Source organism: Tinamus guttatus, unplaced genomic scaffold (assembly GCF_059628265.1).
Source record: "Tinamus guttatus ecotype Peru unplaced genomic scaffold, ASM5962826v1 Tinamus_guttatus_pri_ptg000079l, whole genome shotgun sequence".
NCBI lineage: Eukaryota > Metazoa > Chordata > Aves > Tinamiformes > Tinamidae > Tinamus > Tinamus guttatus.
In genome coordinates this window covers 2834179-2841931 of record NW_028288613.1, presented here as the reverse complement: position 1 = coordinate 2841931, position 7753 = coordinate 2834179, and positions in this window count along the sequence as shown.

Here is a 7753-nt window from a genome sequence, read left to right as displayed (position 1 = left end):
CTTGCACTATCATGCCTTGAATTTTAATTTTTGAAAGGGAAAATATGTCGGCCGCCTTCAAAACAGCTTTTCCGTGGTGAGCCAACCTTTGCAGGAGAAGGAGTCGTTGGCAATGGGGAGCAGCCTGCCCGGAGCCAGCGTGGGCTCCCCCTTCCAGCAGGCCCTCCCCGGAGCAGGGCTTGGTTCACGTTTTTTACTAGCAGAATGTGTGTTTCACTTAAATGATGGTTGCCTTTTTCTATAAAGGGTTCGGGGGGTGGTGAATCATCCAAATGAATGTCACAAGTCTAATTCTTTTGGTTTTGCTGGGTTTACAATGACTTTATGCCACACTAGCCTCATTTATTGTCTTTTTTTATATAAAATATGAAGTGCACATATAGAAGTAAATGTTTGACAAAAGTAGTAAATTCCAACACGAATAGATTTTGAAATCTGCAAATTACCAACATCAGAGACTTGCTTCTCTTTTATTTGCATCTGAATATTGGATTTACACTTCTATATGGGTTATTTTATGTAATGCATAGGGGATAGGGTAGGAGATTGCTCAGAGGCTCCCCTGGGTGTGTTACCTCTTTTCCTCTGGGTGAAATGTGTAAAGGATTATTTCAATTTGAATTACAGCTCTCGTCAGAAAATTGCCGCTTTGGATAAATGAAGTGTGGTATCTTTAGAGAATTTCATGTTTGGATGCACTTACTTTTATTTAATTACCGCTTGTATACTAACGTTGCCCAAAATATGTGAAATGGTGCCACTAAAGAGGTTGTATTATTGGACTTTATCCCTGCTGTGTAAATGAGAAAATCCGCAGTTTAAGATAACCTCATCCGAAGCATTTGTCGCTGGGAGGTGTGACTATTTCTCTGGTTTATACCTGGAAGAACAAAGCAGATGCTTCAAGGTTTAAACATCTCACATCTACAACAGGCTAAACTGTCAGTATGTATTGTATACGTAGGCCAAATCTGTTCATCAGCCTCTCTTTACCTGTACTAAATTAAACAAAATGGCTTGGAAGAAGCGAGGTGTGAAAAACGCCGCTCTTGGGTCGCGTGTTGGAGCCTTTGAGCCCTCGGGGTCTGTCTGAACCGCGACGCTGCTCTCGGTGGCCTTAACCCCACGCGCGCGGGCTCGGAGCGGGGAAGGCGGCAGCTGCACTTCCCTTTCCCACAGAAACCTGCCAGATGTACAGCTCGGACAAAGCAGTTACATGTGACAATAAAATCTTATTTAATCCTCTAATTTATATCTTAATGCTTGTCAGGTTCCACGTCAGCGAAGTCGTACGCTAGAATAGAGAAACACAGCTCGGACATGGAGAATTTGTTGAGGGCAGTTTGGTTAGGGCAAGAATGGGTTGGATTGGAGGTGATGGGGCCCCAAATGTGCATCCTGTGCACGAGTCCTGGCCACAGGCCCCTCTGCTGCCTGCATTCTTCAGTTCTGCAACCTTCATAGCAGAAATGCCCAAGTTCTGCATGTTTTTACATAAAACGTAGCCCATGGGAGGCAGAAGAGGATCCGATCATGCCAGGACATTTCTGCAGGTACTTTCCTTTACCCTGCTTGTGAGAAAAAGGTGTTTTTTATCAGAAAATACGTGCTGGACACGTGTGTCCCCACCCCGGGGCTGGAAATCCAGGAGTTTCTGTGATACGAGCACATTTCTTCTGTTTTACTTAAGTGAGAAACTTAAAATTGCGGTTTCTTTCATTGTACAGTTTGTTTTGAAGTCAGGCCCTCCCTAATTGATTATAGCTGGAAAACCAGGACCATGACGTATGGGAGAACCTCCCTGGTTAGAACACACGCTTGCAAAAAGGCAGCACCGAACGTTTCTGGAATTGGGTGGAATGGCAGTGGGGGAAGCTCCGCACCCCGTTTGCTCCTGAATGCTCCTGGCGGCAGGAGGGGAGGTGGGAGCTTCCCCAGCTTGGAAACACTCCGGATTTTGGGGGTTTGGAGTCGTTCCTGGGGGGTGTCTAGCAACTCTTCCCATCGGAGGCACCTGCTTGTTCAAGGGCTTCCTCTGGTGATTCTTAGTAGTGAGAAGCTGTTACTACCTCACGCACCATCAGATAAACAAGATAAGATTAGGTTTCCTGTTAAGCGAAAAGCTACTTAAGACCATACTTAATAAGGTAACGAGTGTCAGATCACTTTGGTTTGTATTCTGTCACTTAGCACCTCCTTCTTGGGCCTCGGCTGTGTTAGAGAAGTCGGTACCAGCTGCAACCGCGTGAACTGCAGCATCTTCCCACGTGTCCTCCCCACCACGGGCCTTCCCGGCCTTCCCCCGTCCCTGCCCCGTGAGGAGCCTTGGGGTCTAAGTGCCCCGAACCTGGGGAATTTGTGTTCACAAAAGACACATTTGCTGGCAGACTGCAAGTCTTTGCCCTAATTTCTTTTACCGCTTCTTTTATGCTTTTTTTTTCCTATATTTCTGGTTATTCTGAATTAACAGTTTGGTCCAAAAGCCTCAGGTATTTTAAAGGAAAGATGTGCGGAGTTTAATAGGCAGCTGCTGTGTGGCTGGGGATGGCCAATGTCTTCCCGGGTAGGAGTCTTCATGGCACCTTGGTGCTTGTGTGAATTCCCTCCGGGTGAAGCGTGGGCAGCTTCCAGCCTTCGTTCTCCCGATCCCCCGGTGCTCTGTGCATGGAGCATCCCTCGAAACGGCTCTGCTCCAAGTTATCTGAGCTCCTGGAGACGCAACGCGCCCTCCTCACAGACCTCCTCGCGTCGCCCTGGCTCTGCCTTGGTGGCCCTGGGGCTGCCCCTTGCCCGGGGGTTATTGCCGGCTTTCCCAGCACCCGGAGCGGGGCAGCGGGGCTGGAATGGGGCAAACAGGGAAGCTTTGACAAATGTGGAAACTCGGCCGCGACGCTACGGAGCTGGGAAGGGCGACGACGCGTCCCGAGCACGAGGCGCCTCGCAGCACGGGGGGCAGTTTCCCCGGTTTGGCTCTGCTCAGCTCCCGTTCCGGAACCAGGCTGGTTCTGTCCCGTTATTCCGTAATAAACCCGTAGCCGGGTGCTGCCGCGGGGCTTGTGCAGGAGCCCCGGGCCCGGGGCACCGCGAGGTGCCCGTGGTGGCACCCGCAGCTCATCCGCGTCCCCCGGCCACGCTGCCACGGGGCTAGGGAGCTTCCTGCCTGTTCTTGCCATTTCTTTCAACGCTCTCATTCCTCTCCATTCGGTTCCCGATGAAATTGCTGTTTTTTAAAGCTTGGCTCCCGCGTTTCTCCATAAATCTGAGGGTAATTCTACCTTAATTCCGTTCAGCGCCGGAGGATCCCTCTGAACACGGATCAAGTTTCCTGAAGAGCTGGGAAGCACTTAAGAAATCCCTGCGGAGAGCAGAGGGCCCTCGAAGCAGATCAACAGTTGCTGCTGTTTGGCGAGGGTAAGAGCGGTGGTAAGGCTGGCTCTTAAATTACTATTGCAAAATGGAGCAAATCCTGCTTTCTGGAGGGCTAGGAGAGAGGGTGCCTGCAGGCTTCCCTAAAACTCGCTTTTTTGGAGAACTATTAGGAGAGGAAGGAGTTATAATATTCTTATTGCAGATTCACAGAAAAGTTTGTTAAACAGAGCTGTATGGATCAAATCCCGTGGATGTGCTTAGCCAGGCTGAGTAATAGGAATTCCTGGCCGAAAGGTGGTATCGGAGCTGCTGCTTGGAATGTGGGGTTTCTCCTACATAAGCGTTCGAAGAGATTCCAGGTATTTTTGGTGGTGGTGGTTTCCTCCCAGGGGAGGTGCGGTGCTGCGAGGGGCTCTGGGCGCCTTGTGCTGAGTTAATATGAAGCAGAGTCACTCACTTGGAGAGAAAATGCACATTTTACTGAAAAGAAACTGCTCCACGAATCTGCCGGCTTTGAGGATTTGATGTTAATCATAATTTGAGGGTTTTTAGGACTTTCATTATTGTGCCTTCTTCAAATACAAATGGTTTAGGCTTTGGAACCAGTGATTCTGAGGTTGTAATTATTGCAGGGCCGGTAGCAGCGTTTTTACTGTGCTGCTTATTAAGATTTATTTTTAAATTCTTTACAGTTCGGGGCATACATGAGCACGCCTGACACCACCAACCCTTGACCAGCACTAAACTGACCACCAAGTTGTGGTAAACTCTTATTTTGGACCAGGTTTCAGGTGGCGGTGGAGCCTCAAGGCTTGAAGTATTCCCTGCATGCGGCCGTGCAGGGGCGCAGCGCGACGGAGGCTTCGCTCTGAGCGCACCAAACGAGCTGCCAGCTGCTAATTACGATTCCCAACACCGCGACATGAAGATCTGCGCCCTGCTGTGATTACCCTGTTGGAAGGAGTCGGAGCCCAGGCCGTGGTGAGGGAGCTCTCCTCGTTGGCGCCGATCCTGCTCTTTGCTTTGCAGTTTGTTTGGGGTTTAGAACGGGTTCTTCTAACCTCGCACGCAGGACGCTGCTCCTCTCGCCCCGTCACCCGCGGGTTTTGTAGCGTTTTGCTGTGAAGAAGCTCAGATCGGCCTGTCCGTGAGGCGCCCTGATGCAGACTAACACCTAGTTCCTATTGTAATGCACGTAGTAAATCTTGGGCTTTCGCTTTCTGAGAGCACTGCAGAAATGTAATCGGATCAGCGGAGGGACGAAGGCTTTCCCGGCGGCACCGTGAGCTCGTGGAAGCAGCAAGGACACTTTTTTCCCCATTTTTTCCTCCTTCTTCTTCCTTTTCCTCTCTCTTTTCTGCAGTCGCTGGTCCTGCATCCCCAGCCCAGCACCCCGGCTCCCAGTCTGGTCCCCATTAGCCCGTTCACGTCGCAACAAGGAGATCGGTCACAATCCGCACCTATTTTGAGGGGAAACCCGAGCAAACGGCCCAGTGAAGCTAAGTGTGTTTTCCAAGCTTAACCTAATCCTTTCTAAAGCTTCATTAATGCCAAGTTAAATTTCAAGCCTATCTGTTTGTTTTGGTTTCCTGGGCAGCTTTATTCAGCACCGAGAGCGAGTCGCGAGTCTCACAGACACCTCGAATCTTTTGATTGCAACGAATGGATTTGGCATTTGTGATATTCCTAAAGCTCTTCCCAGGCAGCAGGACTGCATTTTGCTTTCCCCTAGCACCCAGTTGAGAGTAGTGCCAAAATTTTGTTTCTGAATGAAAATAGCTCAGAATTTACCATTTATTTCACCTTACAGATCACTAGCTTTTTATCAACAAGGCTCCAGAGTCTAAAACCACAGCAGCAAATGAGCTTTAAAGACAGTTTGAGACTCGCTGAAAGCTCTCGACACGCTTTCCCATAAAGTTTTATATCCAAGAGACTGAATACAGGCAGAGGCTACAAAATATAGCAGCAACAGTGAAATATTTGGCTCCCTGCGTGTATAGTGCACGAACTGAATTATTCCACATGGAGCAACGTGCTGTGTGTTCCTGCCTTTGCCTGCGGGTTTGCAGGAGTCCTCGGTGCGACGCCGTCCTCGTCCTGCAGCACCCAGAGGTCTTGAGAGGTGGCAGAGCAACCTCGGCCACCACCACCCTTGGAGGGTCCTGTCTGCGTCTTTGTATCCCTCCGGCTTCTCTTTGCGATGTCTTTCTTAAAGTAACTTATCTTGAAAACTCTCCTGGGAAAAACAGGGGACCTTCTTCCTGCCACCCGGACGGGCACCGTGGCAGCACGTTGTGAGTGAAAAGGAAGGGTCCGTTTCTGAGGAAAACGTCCAGAACGGCAGGGTGGAGAGTGCTGGAATTTCACCCGAACCAGACCCATAAACACCTCAAAGCGAATGTCCAACAGCGGCAAATTCCAACCACATTTGTAGACCTGTTAGATCTGAATACAACCTTTCATTAACAGCACCAGGGTTATTTCAGGGAAGGGGACAACTGGCTGGGTGATACCTGACCTGCCATAAGATGCTTTAAGATCCCTTTTTTTCTCTCTTTCTCTGCTCTTTTTTAAAACCTCTGAATAATCCTTAGCTGCAGCTGCACTGTCGTCGTGGGGGGAACCACAGTGGCAGCGTCTCGAGCACGAACGCTCCGGGCTTTCCCATTCCCAGGAATGCACAGACTGACGCCTGCTTTTGTTCCGTCGCTCCTTGGGCTCCATCACACACGAGCAGGTATTTTATCCCTCTTTTTTTTTAGCAACGGTTACAAAAGGCGCCGATTCGAGTCTTTCAGAGTTGTCATTTAAAAAATGACATGATTCGGAGTAACAACAAGAAATGATGGTTTCTTTTTTGGCTTGTTCTTTTTTTCCAGGGGAAACGCAGGAAACGGGAAGTGTTTCAGCGCTGAACACGAGTCCGTAACGGCTCCGAGAGCCGCGGATCAACACGTCCATCCCCAGCACTCGGGTCTGCTGAAGCACAATGAGCTGTTTGCCCCCTGCAAACACGGAGGGACCTTGGCTCTGCTCAAACAGGGACAAAATGCTTGTTTAGGACAATCCTTGGAATTTACTCACCAAAAAAAAAAAATCAGTTATAGTTTTCACTTCGTTTTCTGTGTTTTAAGAAGTCTTCAGATAACATTTCACTCGCCGACGCCAGTTTGGGCAAGCAGATTCGTATCCTGAGCATGAGGAAATGGGCTGATGAAGACGTGAAGGATGAAGGCCACCTGCAGCCACCCCAGCAGAAGGTAGGCGCCCTGCGCTGGCGCTCCCCCTCCACGTGTGTTTCCAGAGCTCCCTGTTTCAGGAGGAGTGGATGGATTCATGGATTAGCTTGGATAAAGCCCTTGGAGCAGCTTCATGGAGCCTCTTCTCCCGGTCTTTCCTGTGTTTTATTTTAGCTGGAACAGTGGCCTGGTGGCTGCAGGAGCCCCAGCACCTCGTGGTGCCTTTGCTGCCCGGCCTCGCTGCTCAGCCCCAGCCCACATCCAGCGGGATGAGGCTCTCCCTGCAGCACTGGGATAACAGCGGATTTATGGATGAACATTTGAAAGTGGTCTGAGGTTTCAAAAGTGCCGTGCGAATCTGATTGGTGCTACCGAAGGTCAGGAGAAGCTTGAGGATGAGGATGGAGCAAAAGTGCTGCTGTCACCAGCACCGGTTGATTCTTTTCCCCTGCAGTCGCTCTGCAGAGGAGCAGCGAGGAGTCTCAGCGCGGCACACGCAGACCCTTTCAGTAGCCCTGGTGCCTTCTTTCTCCAGCATTTTAAGTTTCTGCTTGCAAACTAGTTCCTAGCAAGCCCTGCAAGGCACAAATATCGAAACACGAGGGGCTCCGCTGTGGACACCGCGTCGAGCGACGTCTCCAAGAGCCGCTTCCTACCTGGTAGGGAGGAACCTGAGGTTGATTCTCCTGCTGAAACTAATCGGCAGCGCCCTGGGGAGACGTGTTAGGAAGGCAGATTTCCCCTTGTGTGCTTGGGAATGGAGTTGGCACCCGCTGGACCAGGTTATTTTCTTGCAGCAGAAGTTGGCGTTGTCTGTAACTGTCGAGGGCTTTTTGAGTTGGAAAGGAGTGAGGCTGGATTTAGATGTGGAGTGAGGTGGGATTTGGATGTGGAGTGAGGCTGGATTTGGATGTGGAGTGAGGCTCAATTTAGATGTGGAGTGAGGCTCGATTTAGATGGGTCCGGGTAAAGCAGAGACTGGCAGCTGAGCTGGGGAGTTCCTGGAGATGGGGGCAGTCAGAGAGCTCCGGGCTTTCAAAGCGTGTGGATCTAAAAGGACGATTAAAGGGGATACAGAGTCCTGAGCAGACTGGACCAGATTGTGACCTGTCTTGGATTAATTTTATCCCGTGGGGACGATA